Source organism: Pan troglodytes, chromosome 7 (assembly GCF_028858775.2).
Source record: "Pan troglodytes isolate AG18354 chromosome 7, NHGRI_mPanTro3-v2.0_pri, whole genome shotgun sequence".
In the NCBI taxonomy this organism is placed as follows: domain Eukaryota; kingdom Metazoa; phylum Chordata; class Mammalia; order Primates; family Hominidae; genus Pan; species Pan troglodytes.
The window spans coordinates 137,459,792-137,480,525 of record NC_072405.2 but is presented as its reverse complement, the minus strand read 5'-3'; the positions used below and the strand labels follow the sequence as shown (position 1 = coordinate 137,480,525).

The 20,734-nt window shown below is 39.3% G+C and overlaps 1 long non-coding RNA gene across 1 annotated transcript in view; it reads left to right on the top strand.

Moving 5' to 3' along the window:
- Window positions 1–11,288, top strand: part of LOC104007753 (uncharacterized) — a 28,502-nt gene extending 17,214 nt beyond the window's left edge. Inside the window, exon 6 of the long non-coding RNA XR_682035.4 lies at window positions 754–11,288. This is a non-coding gene — a long non-coding RNA (uncharacterized LOC104007753). The remainder of the gene's footprint in view (window positions 1–753) is intronic.
- Window positions 11,289–20,734: the final 9,446 nt, after the last annotated feature.

Sequence of the window (20,734 nt, the reverse complement as noted above, 5' to 3'; positions counted from 1 at the left end):
GACACCACGCCTCATATTACTCTATCCAGGGAATAACTGGGAGTGATTCAAGAATATAGAATTAGAAAAATGGTCCTTACCACTGTGCAGAGCAAAGATTGCAGATATGGGAGAGCATGAGACAGACTGGAAGAACACTGTGTTTTGAGATCAGCATGAAAGCTAGTCTAGCAGGAAGTTAAGCATCACTTTGGGAAGTGATGGAAAATAATACTGAAGAATAATATTCTCTTATTGAAAGTTTTAATTTTTGTTTCTTTCTTTTTTCTTTTCTTTTTTTTTTGAGACAGAGTTTCACTCTTACTGCCCAGGCTGGAGTGGAATGGCACAATCTTGGCTCACTGCAACCTCCGTCTTTCGGGTTCAAGCAATTCTCCTGCCTCAGCCTCCCCAGTAGCTGGGACTACAGGCATGCACCACCATGCCTGGCTAATTTTGTATTTTTAGGAGAGACAGGGTTTCACCATGTTGGTCAGGCTGGTCTTGAACTCCTGACCTCAGTTGATCCACCCTCCTCAGCCTCCCAAAGTGCTGGGAATACAGGCATGAGCCACCATGCCCAGCCTAATTTTTCTTACATGAGATACGGTTCACCAAAGTCCACCTTCCACTTCTTCCTTCGTGTATATATAGAGATAGCATTTCCTAGCTTCTCTTGCAATTAATTGTGGCCATGAGCTTTGGGCAGTGGAATGTGAATGGAAGTGATGTGGCCACTCCATATGTGTTTCTCTGTGTCCTTTCCCCTTCTAGCTGACTGTGATGGCACCCTCCAGACAGACAGCGATGCCACATGTTCAAGATGGCAGAATCACTATCAGCTTCAATTCCTGAATGACTGCAGAGCAAAATTTCTTACCCGCAACATACACTCTATTTTCAGCCTCCCTGGACTGTTACATAATGATACATAAAAATATTTCTTGTGTTGAGGCATCCCAAATTTGATCTATTTGTCATCACAGTCTATCCTCTGAATATATTTCTGATCCAAATAATGCTAGATTCATGCGAGTTTATAGTCCAGAGATTTTTTTTTTTTTTTTTTTTTGAGACAGAATCTCACTGTCTCCCAGGCCGGGGTGCAGTGGCATAATCTTAGCTCACTGCAACCTCCACCTCCTGGGCTCAAGTGATCCTCCCTCCTTAGCCTCCATGAGTAGCTGGGACCACAGGTGTGCACCACCACACCCCGCTAATTATTTTGTATTTTTTGCAGAGGGGGGTTTCACCACATTGCCCAAGCTGGTCTCAAACTCCTAGACTTAAGGGATCTGCCCGCCTTGGCCTCCCAAAATGCTGAAATTACACTTGTTAGCCATAGTAATAGTTCCTAGCCACAGTCCGGAGATATTTTAAAAACTTTAGTGTGAGTTATTTCTCTTTGCTGTAATTCTCTCATGCATTTTGAAAACCTTTTCTGCCATACAGTGGTTTTTGGGAAGTCCTTTTGGACAGACATATCACAGGATGGAGAAACTAAAGAGAGAGAATGCATTAAAGAAAAAATAGTACTTCGTATTTCAGAAATTACAAAAGGGTGTCATGCCCCACAGCATGGTGGGCAGTCATTTGTAACCCACAGAACATTGAGTTTCTAAAATTTGAGTGTTTTTAACTTACGAAGGCCAACTTTACTGATGAAGTGATTACCCCAAATATGTGAAATCCATATTTCAAGCACAATAGCAGGAAATCGGAAATGGGTAGGTATATTTCTGACTGTCAAAGAGTACAAAGTAAAGAGGGGCCCCTGAAGAGTGACACTACTGGAAAAACAGAAGAAAAAAAAAAACTGTTTCTTTTTTTAAAGAGCAGTCAACCTCAAACTTACTACTAATGACTGTATTTCATTTCAGTCTACCCCAGTGGTTTTGTTTCTCATAGACTGTAGAATGTAAGCCTTTTTGGTCATTCTGACAGATTTTCCAGCACAAAGAATATCAGGGGATTAACTGACAAATCATGGGTATTTTTGGCAAGATAGTAGATTAACCCTGGAAATTTTCTCCATCTATGAGAAAAAAAGACATGTGCCACCTGAGGGTTACAAAGACTGTTGGTGGCTGACCTCAGGCTCCTGTCTTTTATTTTATTTTATTTTTTTTACCATTTTACCTCTGCCCTGTTTTTTTAAATTATTATTATTTTACTTTAAGTTCTGGGATACATGTGCAGAACTGTGGGTTTGTTACATGTGCCATGGTGGTTTGCTGCACCTATCAACCCGTCATCTAGGTTTTAAGTCCCACGTGCATTAGGTATTTGTCGTAATGCTCTCCCTCCCCTTGGGCCCCACCCCTCAATGGGCCCCACCCCTCAACAGGCCCCAGGGTGTGATGTTCCTCTCTGTGTGTCCTTGTGTTCTCACTGTTCAGCTCCCACTTATGAGTGAGAACACACAGTGTTCGGTTTTCTGTTCCTGTGTTAGTTGGCTGAGAATTATGGCTTGCAGCTTCATCCATGTCCCTGTAAAGGACATGAACCCATTATTTTTTGTGGCTGCATAGTATTCCATGGTATATGCCATGTGCCATGTTTGCTTTATCATTGATGGGCATTTGGGTTGGTTCCAGGTCTTTTCTATTGTAATTAGTGCTGCAATAAGCATACATGTGCATGTGTCTTTATAGTAGAATGATTTATAATCCTTTGGGTATATACCCAGTAATGGGATTGCTGGGTCAAATGGTATTTCTGGTTCTAGATGCTTGAGGAATCATCACACTGTCTTCCACAATGGTTGAACTAATTTACACTCCCACAAACAGTGTAAAAGTGTTCCTATTTCTCCACAGCATCACCAGCATCTGTTGTTTCCTGACTTCTTAATAATTGCCATTCTAACTGGTGTGAGATGGTATCTCATCATGGTTTTGATTTGCATTTTTCTAATGACCAGTGATGATGAGTTTTTTTCATATGTTTGTTGGCCAAATAAATGTCTTCTTTTGAGAAGTATCTGTTCATATCCTTTGCCCATTTATTGATGGGGTTGCTTGATTTTTTTCTTGTAAATTTGTTTTCAGTTCCTTGTAAATTCTAGATATTAGACCTTTGTCAGATGGGTAGACTGCAAAAATTTTCTCCCATTCTATAGGTTGCCTGTTCACTATGGTGATAATTTCTTTTGCTGAACAGAAGCTCTTTAGTTAATTAGATCCCATTTGTCAATTTTGGCTTTTGTTGCCATTGCTTTTGATGCTTTAGTCATGAAGTCTTTGCCCATGCCTGTGTCCTGAATGGTATTGCCTGGGTTTTCTTCTAGGGTTTTTATGGTTTGGGGTTTTACATTCAAGGCTTTAATCCATCTTGAGTTAATTTTTGTATAAGGTATAAGGAAGGGGTTCAGTTTCTGTTTACTGCATATGGCTAGCCAGTTTTCCCAGCACCATTTATTAAATAGAAAGTCCTTTCCCCATTGCTTGTTTTTGTCAGGTTTGTCAAAGGTCAGATGGTTGTAGATGTGTGGTGTTATTTCTGAGGTCTCTGTTTCATTGGTCTATATATCTGTTTTGGTACCAGTACCATGCTGTTTTGGTTACTGTAGCCTTGTAGTATAGTTTGAAGTCAGGTAGTATGATGCCTCCAGCTTTGTTCTTTTGGCTTAGGATTGTCTTGGCTATCTGGGCTCTTTTTTGGTTCCAGATGAAATTTAAAGTAGTTTTTTTCTAATGCTGCAAAAAAAGTCAATGTTAGCTTGATGGGAGTAGCATTGAATCTATACATTACTTTGCTCTGCCCCTGTTTATACATATATGACTGATATGGTTTGGCTGTGTCCCTGCCCAAATCTCATCTTGAATTCCCACATGTTGTGGGAGGAACCTGGAGGGAGGCAATTGATCATGGGGCAAGTCTTTGCCACGCTGTTCTTGTGATAGTGAATAAGTCTCATGAGATCTGACGGTTTTAAAAAGAGGAGTTCCCCTGCACAAATTCTCTTTGCCTGCTGCCATCCATGTAAGGCATGACTTACTCCTCCTTGCCTTCTGCCATGATTGTGGGGCTTCCTCAGCCACGTGAAACTGTAAGTCCAATTAAACATCTTTCTTTTGTAAATTGCCCCGTCTCAGGTATGTCTTTATCAGCAGTGTGAAAATGGACTAAAACAATGATACAAGAGTAGTTAGAACAGCATTTATAAATGTGCCAATGTTAATCAACATAGGAGTTAACGATTCCCTGTTTTTCTGTGATTTCTCATGCACCAAAAATATATTAAGATAAAATATACAATTTTCATTCACTATTAAGTGATTAACCTCATACTGCTTTCAAAGGCATTTATTGGCACCTACTATGTGTGAATACACTCAGCTTGCTTATGTGAAAACTGAATAACAAAGTGGTTATGTAACTTAATGAAGGTCCCACAACTAGGAAGTGGTAGAGTAACTTTCTAAACCACTTTCCTCCCAGTTTAGTTTCACATTCATGTGTTCAGTCAACAAGCACTTATGGAATCCTGATGCTGGGCCCTACTTTATGGTAGACACTGAAGATACAGACTTTGTCCCTGCCCTCATGGAGTTCACAGTTCAGGAGGGAAACCAGATTTAATCAAATAACCACACAAAAATTTGCTCGTAAAATGAAACCAATGCTATAAGGAAAATGAACAGGGTGATTTGAGAGCATATAATAGGATTTTATCGTATCTGATGATTCAGAGTAATGTTCTCCTATAGAAGAGATGTGGGAACTGACATCTGAAGTGTCAGTGTTAGTTAGCCAGGTGTGGTATATAAAAGATGACCAACTTATCCACCAAGAGGTAGAATTGCTTTCCCCATGCATTAAATCTGGACTGGCCTTTGACTTGCAGTGTCCAACAGATAAAGTGGAAGTTTCTGCTCTTGCTCCCTTGGAATATTGTTCTGAGACTGCCAGCTGAAGAAGTCTAGTCTAGTCTAGTTTATTAGTGGATGAGAAGCTGGTAGAAAAGAGAAAAACTGTTGCAGCTGAGTCCCCTGAGTCCAACCAGTTGACAGCCTGCAGCGACTGTGTGAGGCCATCTTAGATTATTCAGCCCCACTAAAGATGCCAAATATCTGCAGCTGTAAAAGTGATTCCAGGCAATAACAGAAGAACCATCCTGCTGATCCTAGCCCAAATTGCTGGCCATAGAACCATGAGCTAATAAGACAGCTGTGGTTATAATATATTGAGTTTGGGGTTGGCATGTTACATGGCAGTCAGTTATTGATACCCTGAGAGAAGTATGGAAGCTGGGACTGAATTCTAGGAAGAGGGAAAGATATAGGCAAAGGTCCTGAGGAGGGAAGAATAAACTTTTAGAGAACTGAAAGAAAGATGATGAGATAGAAGACTTCAGAGGGCTAGGCAAGGCCCAAGTCTAAAAGCAGTGTCTTAGAATCTGTCAAAAATCTCATCTTTTTATTGTTGTTTGGAACAAAGTCTTTCTTTATTGCCTAGGCTGCAGTCATGCAGTGGCACAATTAAAGCTCACTTCAGCCTCGACCTCCTGAGCTCAAGCAATCAGCCTCCTGACTAGCTGGGACTACAGGTGTGGATGACTATACCCAGCTATTTTTTTTTTTTTTTTTTTTTTTTTTTTTTTTTGTAGAAACAGGGTCTTACCATGTTGCTCAGGCTGGTCTCAAACTTCTGGGCTCAAGCAATCCTCCTGCCTCAGCCTCCCAAAGTGTTTGGATTATAGGCATGAGCTAGCATGCTCGGCTGTGAGTTCAATTTTTTTCTTTAAAAGCAAGAGAAAGTCACTGTAGAGATTTTGAGCTCAGAAGTGTCATGAATAGACTTGCACATGTGCATATATTGTTTTTTTTTTTTTTTCACCAGGCGCAAACTTATGGTGGAAGGGACCTACATTAAGCACACATAAGTAGAAGCTGGCCAGGCATGGTGGCTCATGCCTGTAATCCCAGCACTTTGGGAGGCCGAGACTGGTGGATCACGAGGTCAGGAGATCGAGACCATCCTGGCTAACACGGTGAAACCCCGTCTCTACCAAAAATACAAAAAAAAATTAGCCAGGTATGGTGGGGGGCGCCTATACTCCCAGCTACTCGGGAGGCTAAGGCAGAAGAACGGCTTGAACCCGGGAGGCGGAGTTTGCAGTGGGCCGAGATCGCGCCACTGCACTGCAGCCTGGGTGACAGAGTCTGTTTCAAAAAAAAAAAAAAAAAAAAAAAAGTAGAGGCTGAGTAGAAGCTGAGTAAATCCTATTTTACTATTTGACTGATTAAATCACGAAGATACCCAGGAGGCAAAACTGAAACAGCTCAGGTGTCTAGGGGAAGTCCAAAGTAGAGGACACTGTGAACCAGCTACCATGACTGACCTCAGTTTGAAACTACTGGGGTAGTCTGTATTATGGCTGAAAAATTCATTCTTTCTACCAAGATTTTCCATTGAAAATTTGCCTTTGACTTATTTAACTTCTAATCAGCTGACCTTCTACCTTTTTTGCATTTGAAGTAGATTTCTTTTAGTAGGCCAGCGGGTAAACAAGGAGAAAACACACAGGGAAAGTCAGATGCATCATTGAACCGAGTTTCTCTCTCTAAACCTGTAAAGTACTAGTGAAAATTCCTACTGTCGAATCAATTACAACTGCAAGCTTAGAATCAGGGTACAGTGCTACTGTTAAGACTTTGGCCCTTGGCCTTAGTGGTTTGTAAGGCTTGTAAAGAAGTAAAGTATCTCTTTATTCCAGTTCTTGAATCCAGTTCATGAATCAAGGGAGATCCTTGGATGTCTGATGGCTGCTATTCTGTTTCTCAAACAATTTGAATTCAGCAAGCCATCACTGAAGATATGGAGTCACACAGTCAAGTTTAAATCCATGCTATGCTATTTAAAACTTGCAATTTTTGCTTCAGTTTCTGAAACGGTAAGGGGCACAGGGATAATACAGTCTGCTTACCATATGGGTGAAGATGTGGGGGAAGATTAAATACATTGTTCTTACATGAAATTGTAAATAGAAAGCTCCTCCACAGTAAGCTATCAGCTAAAGCTAGTTTACTTTCCACTGCTCTTCAATAACGGAAAGAGTAATTTTTCATTACTGAAGGATAGACACTGATGGCATTTTTTTGTTTCGTATATTTTATATATGCTTGGATTTTATATTGATCTTTGCTGTAAATTTGCTTAATTTTAAATAGGAAAATTATCTTTCCTTGGCCTATGTTTCAGCCTTTACTCCAGTTCAATGATTTCAACACTGGCTGGAAATTGGAATGTTAACAAAAATATCAATGCCTATTTTCATTCCCAAAGATTCTAGTATAATTGGTCTGAATTGTGGCCTGGGTATTGGGATTAATTTAATAAAATAATCTTTTGTAAATAATTTTGTGCACAAATTCATTGAACTACAGAGAATTTTTGAGAAGTAAAGGATAGGTATTCCTAGAACACGCTGCTGATCTAGATAGATAACCAACGTTATTTTCACTACACTCTGCCTATAGAATGACATAATAAAACTTTTAAAAAACATTTTTAGTCAATATGGCAACTGAATAGGCTTCAGGCGACCTTATGGGTAAAATAGCTTTGTGGCTCATTAAATGAGCACTCTTAGATATCGCCTGTGGGGAATCCAGCCTGGAACCAAAGTATGCTCCGTGGTGACCAGGGAGTTGTGTTACTCCCCTTTACTTGAGGTAGAAAATAAAAATAGAAGTATTGCATTCAAATTACCAGGGGTTGTGACCCTCTACTATCTCATGTGTGTCATGTATCTCACGTGATGTGGCTTTCGTCACTTGATGTGTGTAGGCTTCTCAATTTCACTTAAAAACTAATTCTTCAATTAGGGTATGCTGCCACCAGGTGGCAATGAGGGCCTCACTTGTGGTCGCTATCTTTGAATAATAGTTGTTCATTCATACATTCATTCGTTTTTCATGGCAACTTGAAAAGGTTGATATGCCTTTTTACTTGCTATCTCTTAAAATTCAAAATGTAAACTTTAATACTAAAACTGAACGTCTATAGCTAATTATAGTTTTAATAATTTTAAAGATTATATATACAGGTGTGCAGGAATAGCTGCATATGTATGTGAAACTCTACATGTCTACATGTATGAATGGTTTTAGAGAAATTAAAGAAAAAAGTATGTATCTTCTTCACTATCCCTTATTAATTACTAGTCACAGCAAAACCATACATGCTTATTTCTATTCTTCTGTAGCCAAGTTTTGCTGTTAGTATCTTTATGAGTTGAGTACTGTTGTGTAATTTTAGACCAACCTGATGGTTGTTGGTCTGAAATTATGAGATTGAATACTACTGTACTATTGAGCACTATTGTACTATTATCTTTATGAGATTGAGTACTATTGTGTAATTTCAGACCAACTTGATGTTAAAATTCAATCACAGGATTCTCAAACTTTCTAGCAATGCGTAATTCTAATTAAGGAATTATTAATATATTTGCTTTTCCATATCTTGGTAATGAAGTGATTTCTATCAACATTAGCTCCTAATAAGTTATCTTTTATTTCTTTCACATTGAAGAACCGAGAGGACAATAACATAGCTTTGTTTTATTATTGTGTTTATTGAGTCCTCATGACCAATTTCTCCTAATCAGAAGAAAGAAACTTTCTCTTGTCCATAGAAGAGGGAAACATCAGGATGATGTAGTCATTAGCTATGTATGACCTGAAAGTTATGTGCAATAATTCTCCTCTATCAGATGAATATGACTTCTATATCATCTTAAGTTTTAACAGATCAACATAAAGGATTTAGTAAGAAGCAACTAAGAAATTATTTTAAAAACATACCGTTACCCATAAAGAAAAATTGATAATGTCTTTGTGCTTCCCTGTGCCTTTTTAAAGAAAAAGTCCCAGTAATTCACCCCCTCTTCCAAGTTGATACCACACATGCCTGGAGACATCGTAAGGGGCCACAACAAATTAAATTTTGTGTTATCAAAGAAAGTTCCCATCTTTGGGTTGAGCATGAGACATTTTCACTGCCTCTGGGGTGACTGATTAGAATTCTTACCAACTGACCCACTTTCTGCCAATTGCTGCCTACAAAAACTAATCACACCCTCTCTTGTATAAATGTAAAACAAAGATTTGGGAGGGTCACTTAGCCCAAGGTGTTTACACAGAGCAAAGCTGAGCAACTTTCTAGATAACTTCTGATGCCTATAGAGCCAGAAGTAAGGAGACCTGGGCTCAGAGAGAGAGTGCTGCTGAGATATCATTTCTCCTTCTCTCTTAAGCTTCTTTGTATCTTGGAATAGTTTGCCTTGACTTTAAAGAATCTATACATCTCAGGAATATCTTCAGCTAGGCTGGCCCAGACATACGTCTTTAAGATAGCCTTTTTGATGGCATTTCCATGCAAATTTTAAATCAAGGTTGATAGCATTATCAGACAATAAACACTTGTGGTTTTAATCTTCATGATTTTGACTCTTTGGAAAAGATCTTGATGATCCATGAAATTTTTTAAAAAGTATTATCAAACCTCATCTCTAAAAATGTTGTGGTGGCCACTCCACATGTCTCTGTCCTTTCTTTTTCTACATTCATTTCCCAATCAAATGACATGACTTCAAATGCAAAAAATGTTTATCATTTCCTGAAATTATTACTTAGCTAGTTAATTCTCATATCTTTATTTAATCTTTCTTATGTTTCTGCAATGTTTTCTCAATTATTTTTAATTTCTTCTGAAGCCGGACTTCATATATTGATACTCTGCATCATCATTCCTGATTCAAAGTGAAGTACTCTAAGCCTCCCACAAAGCTTCTGTCCATTCAGTTCATTCATGCGTTCATTAATTTTTCTACTTCATTTATTTATTCATGCAATAAATATTTATTGAGTACGTATTTTGTTTCACTCTTCTTTTTGTTGATACATAATAACTGCATATTTATGAAGTTCGTGTGATATTTTGATGCATGCATATAATATATAATAATCAAATAGGGGTAACTAGGATATCCATCATCTCAAATATTTATCATTTCTTTGTATGGAAAACATTCCAAGTCTTCTCTTCCAGGTATTTTGAAATATACAATAAATTATTATTAACTATAATCACCCTAGTGTGCTATTGAACCATAAAACTTATTTTTTCTAACAGTATTTTTGTAACTAACAAGCCTCTTTATCGCCTCCCCTATCAGCCTTTGGTAAGCACCATTCCACTTTCTACTTCCATGAGATCAGCTTTTTTAGCTCCCATATATGAGTGAGAACGTGCAATATTCATCTTTCTATGCCTGGCTTATTTCACTTAACATAATGTCCCCCAAGCTTACCCATGTTACTGAAAATTACAGGAGTTCATTGTTTTTTATGGCTGCATAATATTCCATTGCCAGGCACTTTTCTTGATGCTGGTATAATAAAAGAGGCATTCTTGCCCTCATGGAGCCCATGTTCTAGTGGATCAAGGAGGCAAAATATATAGGAAACCTAGATAGCACAAGGCAGAAAATTAGCAGCTCCAGGTCTATTTGGCAAGCTTAAGCTGTCTGCATGGAACCCTAGCCAGCAATGGCCAAATCAAGAATGGTTTCCTGCCCATGGCTAGTTCCTGCTGTATCTGGTGTCAACACTGAATGGTGGAATGTTGACTGCTCTGAAGGTTTTCCTTGATGCCCTTCAAACTGGCCTGGCCAAAATAATTGGACTCTTCTCTCACTTCCTGCCCCAGATTTTATTTCACCAAGACTAAAGTTTTGCCTTAAATGTTCAAGCTTTACTTGAAAACTTGTTCCCTGATCTGCTCTTTCCAGGTCCCACTGGTAGAGATTGTTCCTGGTCTTTCCTCCCCTAATCCTGGCTAAAATACTGCTTTAAGATGGAATCATTACCATGGCATTTCCATTTCTCTGGTTTTTTTTTCAACAATTTATTTATATACATTAAAATAGCAATGAACTACATGCTGTATATGAAACATTTTCCTGGGAATTGGGGATATAGAAGTAAATGATACTTTTGATCTAACATGATTTACCATGTTTCACATGATATTTCTTACGTAGCAGCTACTCAATCCTCTTTTGTTCTATTTGTCAATATAAAATTGTTTTCAAAAACTTTAAATGTCTTATCAATTTGTCAAGGATTTCCTCTGGCTGTAGATATGCTTTTGTGTGTGGGGGGTGTGTGTGTATGTGTGTGGTATATGTGTGTGAATATGTGTGTGTGTGTATGGGTGTGTGTGTGTGTATGTGAGTATGTGCTGTGTGTATGTGGTATGTGTGTGTGCATGTGTTTGTACATGTGTATATGTGTGTGTGTGTGGTGTGTGTGTGTGTGTTTTGCATGTCCTTCTAGGTTGCCAAGCACAACACCATGTGAAAATAAGGAATTTTGAATAAGAAGATATACATGCAATATAAATTATTTCTGTAATGGTATAAATTTTTGTGCTTAATGTTATGGACACTTTTGAAAACGGTAGCTAAATCAATGTTGAGTCACTTTATTTGCACCCATAAGATATCAGGAATTATGCAGAGTTGATGCATGTGCAAAGGTGTCTGTTATAGTTTGGATGTTTGTCCCCCTAAACCTCATGTTGAAATTGGATCCTAATTTTGAAGATGGGGGCCTAATGGGAGGTGTTCAGGTCGTGGGGGCAGATTCCTCGTGAATAGATTAATGCCTTCCCTGGAGTGGGAGGAGAAGTGAGTGAGTTCTCACTCATTAGTTTTCAAGTGAACTGGTGGTTAAAAAGAGCCTGGCACCTGTCCCCCCTCCCTTTTGCTTCCTCTCTCACCATGTGGTCAGTTCACACCAGCCTTTCCTTGCCTTGTACTGTGAGTGGAAGCAGCCTGAGGGTGTCATCAGAAGCAGATGTTGGTGCCAGGCTTCTTATAGTTTGTAGAACTGTGAACCAAAGAAACCTCGTTTCTTTATAAATTATTCAACTTCAGGTATTCTTTTCTCACAACACAAAATGATCCAAGACAGTACCTAAAAGCTTCAATTTGCCATTTGATTCTTCCTATGAGATGACTAGATTTTTTTAGGAGGACAGGTCTATCTATCTGGAAAGAAGCCGTTTGGAATGGAAGCAGTATGAAACAAGCATAATTTTCTTGGTTTAAGCCAACCTTATTATAAGCCCCTGAATCTTACAACTTTATTACATTTCTGCAAATATCCAGAAGCTTATGTATTTATTATTCTTTCAGGCTCTTGAGTTTCTGCTTTCAAGTGACCCTCAGAAATTCCCCCATTCACTGCAGAGGTTCTGTTTCTCCTTGCTTTGTTCTGACTTTACGGCAGAACTAAGCTGATGAGTTAGTTACTATGGGTTATCACTTGGATTTGAAGAACCATCATTTCTAGGCATTGCTGCTCAGAGTGGTAAGTAGACCATCTCAAATCAACATTACCTGGAAGCTTGTTAGAATTTAGAATCTTAGGCCCTACCCGACTTACTGAATCAGAATACAATTTAACAAGATCCCCAGGTGCAGTATAGTTTGAGAAGGACTGAGAGTCTAGAGGAATGGCAGATGCAAGGCAATAGGAAGGTCCATGCTTAGGGTTGTGGGGAGATACAGGTTCCCACACTTCTTCTCACCTAGACCCTCCATAAGAGCAGAATTTACTGATAAATTGTTTTGATTTTAGGATACTGATTGCAGACCTGGGACTAGGGTAATGTAAGTGCGGCTCACAGGGTGCAACATTTCCAGAAGCACCCACTCGCAGGTGCTGACCCTGCAGGTGTCACAAATCTGAGAATCCATGCCTCTGTAAAATTTTCACCTGAGGGGCCTTGCTCGCCTCACCCTAACCTTGCCCTGTGGAGTGCTCAATTTGACTATTAAATGGGAGCAACAGTTGTTGAAATGTTATCTACCTGTGGGCATCTCTGCTCTCTCCCTCCATTCTTTACGACAAAATCCCCTCTAGAAGTCTCTCTCTCTCTCTCTCTCTCTCTCTGTGTGTGTCTCTGTGTGTGTATGTGTTTTCTCTCTCTCTGTGTGTGCGTGCATGTGTGTGTGTTCTTCTACAATTTTGCAACTCTTCTGTGGTTTGGGTAGAAAACTGAGAATTGGAGAGCCCCTCTAGTCTATTAGTTGGACCATTTATGTTCAGTTTACTAAGAGTTTGGGGCATCAATCTAGCTCAGAAAACTCCAGACCTTTGTTTATCTTTTCTCCTTCATCTTCAAGCATGAATTTTCCCAGATGTCTCATAGAGGGGTTGTTGAGAAACGGGGTAGGATTCAGACATTCCTGCAATCCCAGTTTCTTACTAGAGAGTTCCACATTTAGAGATATTTGGAGTTTCTCTGGTTATTTATGGTATTAGTTTATTTTCTATATAGTTAATGCTCCCTGGGGCATGGTTTCCACAGCAGAAAACTCTGAGAGGAGGACAGCTGAGTGGCTAGGTTGCCACAATACCACCAGGGCTGGGGTAGGCTCCTGCAACTTTTAAATCTTCACTTTCCTCCTCTATAAAATGAGAATGACACTAATTTCTACTCTGTAGAATGAATGAGAAGATTACATTAACAAATTCATGTGAGTATTTCAAAAAAGACTACGCAAATATTATTAACCTCTTGATTGAGTTTTAAGAAGCATATAGGAAACAATATTTTTTGGATCAAAAAGGCTCAGAAATCTTAAGTGCCATTTCAAAGCCCCACATTCTGTAGGTTCTGGAGTAAGGCTTGGTCTGGAGTGCTCAGCTCGCTTTCTTTCCTTCCCATCATGCTGCCTCTCAGATATGGAGCACAGATAACTCATTGTTTATGTTCTTTTAAATTTGAATGGCATCTCCTCCACCCTCCATTTACTTTTCCTCATTATATCAAGACATCTCTTCAGATTCAGTCCCTTGGAACCTAGTGTCTCCAGTAAAATTATTATTGATTGGCTTCTTACAGAGTAGGAGGGGAGGCAGCCTCTGAAGCAAAGCAGGCTCTTCCTATTTGCATTTCAGGTGGGTCAGCAAAATGTGGCACTACAGTTGTGCCTGCACTGACTGAAATAAAACATGTTGGAAGGCACAGTGCCTCTTTAGAAGGATTGGATCCACATTCAGTTCAAGCCAGGAAACTCTCCATGGACTAACAGTCCCCCTGACCACCCAAGGAAAAACTTCCCTGGGAAAACAAAAATCTACCTTTGAAATGCCTCATGCATAGACACTGCCCTTCCCAGCCTCTGCACTGCTCAGCTTCTCCAGCTGCATGGAAGCCCTTGACACTTCAATGGAGACTTCCTCCTACCTGTTTCTAATGTTAATCCTCAACAGAGGCCAGAGAGAGCTCATAGGCTCTAATGCCCTGGGATAAAGCATCAAGTGCTCACTCCTACAGGCCCAACTTTGCCACACTTCTGACTTCCAGGATGTTCCCTCAACCCTGTGTCTATCCTCCAGCCCAGAATCTAACCTTGGGCCTCTGAAAATGGGGTATTGACTTGTTCTTCTCAAATGACCTCCATAGGTGGCAGATCACCCTGCCTCACATTTCCAGACCCTTTCACTACATGTTTTAGGATCCTCATCTCACAGTCAATAAGCTACCCTAATTGTTTGTTCATTCACTCTTCTATTAATATTTTAAGTGTCTTTTATGAGCCAGACTCTGCCATGCACTGGGAACTAATGGAGAACAACACTAGTCTTATGAAGCTGTAGCTTCTTAAAGTTGACAGATGTTCACTTATTGACAACAAATATTTATTAAGCACCCTCTATGTAATAGGGACTTTTTTTTTTTTTTTTTTTGAGACAGAGTCTCGCTCTGTTGCCAGGCTGGAGTGCAGTGGTGTGATCTTGGCTCACTGCAACCTCCAGCTCCCTGGTTCAAGTGATTTTCCTGCCTCAGCCTCCTGAGTAGCTGGGATTACAGGCACACGCCGCCACACCCAGCTAATATTCGTATTTTTAGTAGAGACGGGGTTTTACCATGTTGGCCAGGATGGTCTCGATCTCCTGACCTCGTGATCCACCCGCCTTGGCCTCCCAAAGTGCTGGGATTACAGGCCAGAGCCACCACACCTGGTCATAATAGGGATGATTCTTAAAATGAAGGATACAGTAGAGAATGAGCAGATACAGTCCCTGACTTCTACAGCTTACATCGTACTGGGGTAGGTTGGGGAGGTATGCAACAGACACAAAATAATGATGTGCCAGGTGGTAGGATATGACAATGGGAAAATTAAAGCAGAAAAATGGGAAAAGGAGCAATGAGGGGGATGATTTTAGGCGGGATGATCAGGGATGTTTTCTTTGATAAAGTGACGTTTGAACTGAGACTTGAAGGAAACTGGAAAGAAAGTTGTGTGGATATCTGGGAACAGGATATTCTGAGAAGGAACAGCAAGGATATTCTGAGAAGGAACAGCAAGGATATAAACCTGAAGGTAAGATTATGTTGATGCCTAAGAAGAACTGGATTGCCATTTATGAACTCCTTTTTAAGGAGGGAGTCATGGTGGCCAAGAAGGATGTCCACATGCCTAAGCACCCGGAGCTGGCATACAAGAATGTGCCCAACCTTCATGTCATGAAGGCCATGCAGTCTCTCAAGTCCCGAGGCTACGTGAAGGAACAGTTTGCCTGGAGACATTTCTACTGGTACCTTACCAATGAGGGTATCCAGTATCTCCTTGATTACCTTCATCTGCCCCCGGAGATTGTGCCTGCCACCCTACGCCGTAGCCGTCCAGAGACTGGCAGGCCTCGGCCTAAAGGTCTGGAGGGTGAGCGACCTGCGAGACTCACAAGAGGGGAAGCTGACAGAGACACCTACAGACGGAGTGCTGTGCCACCTGGTGCCGACAAGATTATGTTTAAAGTGTTTGAGAAGCAAGAAAGAGAGCAGTGCACTGGAGTGGAGAGAAAAAGGGAAGTGACATCAGACAAGGTATGGAGCAGAGAGCAGTGGGCAGCTTTGAGTAGAGCCCTGTGTGCCCTGGTGAAGATTTTCAATTTTACTCTGAGTGAGATGATAATATACTAGAAAGTTCTGGACAGAGGAGTCATGTGGTCTGACTTAGGTGTTAAAAGATTTGCTTTGTCTAGCATATGGAGACCAGACTGTATGAGGCCAGCGGGAAGCAGCAATATCATTAGAAAGGCCTCTGTGATGATTTTCCATGTAAGAAGTAGGTGGTTTGGACCAGGCTGCTGACAGCAATGTTGGTTAAGATATTGTGAAGGTTAAGCAGTCACATATACAGAAAGATCAAATTCTGAGTGTAAGAGGAAGAGAGAATTCAAAGATGACTCCAAAGCTTTCATATGAACCTCAGAATGAATGAGGTTGTCCCTTACTGACATGAATCAAAGAATTTCTCAATGGAGGCTAAAATTACAAATCTGGATGAGTGCTAATGTCGAAAGATGCTGGACCCTGTAACTTTCCAATTTCATATCCTCCACTGTCCCTTTTGTTTTCTATTCTCCTGCTAACCACGTCACCTCTCCCCACAAAGACCTTGCACAAGATGCCTCCTGTTAAGGATTTGGATGTGATCTAAGAATGATTAAAAGCAAGCATTACATTATACAACACAGTGAGATAAATAGATTTATGATTTGGAAGCTCACTTTGTCTATAGGTTGGATAACAGATTGGGGAGGAGTAGTGTAAATGAGGGGAACTAGCTAGGAAATGACTATAGAGATCAGGAATGAGAAGACAGTGGCTTGGACCAGGGTGTCATCACATTAGATAGGCCAATATTGCAGGGCCATTCTGGAAGCACTAATTTCTATGATCTTCCTTAGTACCTAGTTGTCATGTAGGCATGGCGGTAGTTGGTAAATCAGAAAAGGCTAAATTGAGCTGTGGTAGGAGAAAGACAGGAGGCAACAGCAGGTATAGATTAAGTAGAGGAGGAAGTTAAATGTGGTTTTCTGGGTGGGGCCCTCAGGAAGCTATGAGCTATTTCCAGGAAGAGCTGGCACATTTCTTTGATGGCCTAGTGGTTTTTATATTTTTCTGCCTGAAGTTCACCACTTTCTACCCATGTACTCCTCTCCTGTTTTCATGACCCTCCTTCTTTCAGGACCATTTGAAACCCTTCATTTCTGCCCAACTTCTGGATGTTCTTCCCTATACTCTATTAGACCTCCAAACAGCTTGAAAAGGAGATATTATTGCATAATGGTTAAGAGCACTGGCTTCTGAGTTGGACTGGCTTGGATTTGAAACTCAGTTCTATTACCTACTAACTTCGAGGCTTTGGGCTGATTACTTAATTTCTTGGTACCTGATTTTTCATACCTGTAAACTGGTAGAAATTATGATAACATCTACTTCATAAGATGGTTATCATGATTAAAAATGCCAGGGATTTCTTGTTTCTAGTTTGACATAGAAGCAGCTTGAAGGTCCCCACTCCATCGTAAAAACAAGTAAATATCTGAAGAAATGGTAAAAAAAAAAAAAAAAAATCAACAACTCTTCTACTCTTCTTAGATACATAAGTGAAGGAAGATCACAAGGGAAACTACTGCCCCCAGAATTGGAGGGACAGATAGGCAGATAAAGAGAATCACAACTTACTGGAGCAGAAACCTATGGGCTGAAACATCCATTGGAACCAGTGCCAGGGTAGGAAAACCTGAACTATACATTGATTTATTTCTGGAGGCTCAGTGTCAACAAGTCAGAGATAAATCTCCCAGAGGATCCAGAAATAAGGGGTACCATACTTGTATGAGTTTTACCTCTGGGAGCTCTAATACATTCTTACATTGAATATCTGAGAAAAATTTCCTCATGCTTTGACAAGAGGAGAAAAAAAGGAAGCATTTTGAAATAGAGCAATGCATTCTTTTTTTTTTTTTAAACAGGGTCTGCCCTCAGGGGAAGCTGTCTAACCAGAGCCTAACCCACTAGGGTTTTATCAGAACCTAACTGACCTGAGGAAAAGAAATATTCAACTCCAGCAAGCTCCAGCCTTCCAAATGGAGGAGAAGAAAACCCAACTCCAGCCCACTTCAGCTATCTTGTCCCACATAAAGGGGAAGTGGAAGAAACCTGAGAAGCAGGCATGAAGTTCACAGTCCAGAGGTACAGACACATCAGAGTTCAGTATCTGATGAATTAGATGCAAAAACCTCAACAAAGTATTAGCAAATTGAATTCAACAATGTATGAAAATTATTACATGCCATGACTAATTGGAATTTATCTCAGGTATACAAACCATGCTGAACATCTGAAAATCAATTCATGTGATCCATCACATTAGCAGACTCAAGAAAAAAAACCACATTATCATATCAGTAGATGTAGAAAAAAAAATTTAACAAAATCCAGCACCCATTCACAATGAAAATGCCCAGTAAATTAGAAATAGAAGGTAACTTCCTCAAATTGATAAGGAATATCTCTAAAAACCTACAACTAAAATCATACTTAATGGTAGAAAACTAGAAGCCTTCCCAGTAAGAGTAAGAACAAGGCAAAGATGTATGCTCTCACCAATGCTTTTCAACATCATATATTGGAAGTCCTAGCTAGTGCAATAAGCAAAAAAAAAAAAAAAAAAAAAAAAGTTATGTTAATAAGAACAAAAACTGTGTTTGTTTGCAGATGACATGATTTTCTATGCAAAAAATTCAAAATAATCAGCAACAAAAAAAATCCTGAAACTAGTAAATGATTATAGCAAGATTTCAGGATATGAGATTTATATACAAAGGTCAATTACTTTCATATATACAAGCAATGAACAAGAGGGATTTGAAATTAAAAACGAAACTATTTACATTAGTACCCCCAAAATGAAATCCTTATGTATAAACTTAACAAAATATGTACAAGATACATATGAGAAAAACTATAAAACTCTAATGAAAGGAATCAAAGAAGAACTAAATAAATGGAGAGATATTCAATGCTCATGGATAAGAAGACTCAATATTGCCAAGATGTCAGTTCTTCTCAACTTGATCTATAGATGCAATGCAATCCCAATAAAAATTTCAAAAAATTATTCTGTGGATATCCACAAACTAATGCTAAAGTTTATATGGAGTGGCAAAATACACAGAATAGCCATAATGAAGAAGAATGGAGTTGCAGGACTATTACTACTGAACTTCAAAACTTACTACAAAGACTGCATGATATTAGCAAAAGAATAGGAAAATAGATAGATGGAACAGAATAGATGGCCTAGAAACAGACCTACATAAATACAGTCAACTGATAATCAACAAATGAGCAAAGGCACTACAATGGAGCAAAGATAATCTTTTCAACAAATGGTGCTGGAACAACTGAAAATTCACATGCAATAACTCAATCTAGACATAGACCTTATACCCTTTACAAAAATTAACTCAAAATGAACGTAAACCTAAATTAAAATATAAAAGTATAAAACACCTAGAAGATAACATAAAGAAAACTTAGATGACCTTGGGTATAGTGATAATTTTTTATATGCAACACCAAAGGTACAAACTGTGAAATAAATAATTAACAAACTGGACTTCATTAACATTAATCATGTCTGCCCCATGAAAGGCAATGTCAAGGAATTTGCAGAAAAGCCAGACTGGAAGAAAATATTTGCAAAAGACACATCTGACAAAGAACTATTATTCACAATATGCAAAGAACTCAACAATAATACAACCAGCAATCCTACTTATAAACGGACCTGCAATCTTAATAGACACTGCACCAAAGAAGATATAAGATAGCAAATAAGCATGTGAAATGATGCACCATATCATATGTCTTCAGATAAATACAAATTAAAGCAACAATAAGATACCAGTACACACCTATTAGAATGGCCAAAATGCAGAATACTGACAACACCAATGCCGGCAAGGATGTGGAGCAAGAGAAACTCTCATTTGTTGCTGGTGGGGATTCAAAATGGTACAGCCACTTTAGAGGGCAGTTTGGCCGTGTCTTATGAAACTAAACATACACTTGCCATACAATCCACCAATCGTGCTCCTTGGTATTTGCCCAAAGGAGTTGAAAAGTTATGTGCACACAAAAACCTGCACATGGATGTTTATAGCAGTTTTAACCATAATTGCCAAAACTTGAAAGCAACCAAAATGTCCTTCAGTAGGTGAATGGATAAATAAACTGTGGTATGGTGGACAATGGAATACTATACAGCACTGAAAAGAAGTGAGCTATAAAGCCTCATGAAAAAGCATGGAGGAACCTTAAATGCATCTTACTAAGTGAAAGTAGCCAATCTGAACAGGAAAAGGCTACACACCGTATGATTCCAACTATGTTACAATTTTTAAAAAGCAAAACTATAGAGACAGTAAAAAAGATTAGGGATTGCTAGTGGTTGGGGAGAGAGAGGGATAAATATGAGGAACACAGAGGATTTTCATGGCAGTGAAACTATTCTGTATGCTGCTATAATAAGGATACATATCATTATCCATTTGTCCAGACCCACAGAATGTACAAGAGTGAAACCTAACGTAAGCCATGGAATTTGGGTGATAATGATGTGTCAATATAGATTCATTGACTGTAACCAACGCACCCCTCTGGTAGGGGATATTGAGAATGGGGGAGGCTATGCGTGAATGGAGGCAGGGGGTATTTTGGAATACTGTAACTTCTGATCAATTTGACTGTGAATCTAAATATTCCCTAAAAGTAAGTTTATTTTTTAAAAACTCCTTGTTACTCAGTGTTAAAAGAAAGAGATAATATCTACTAAGTACATGATGCAAGGCCTGGAAAATAATAATAG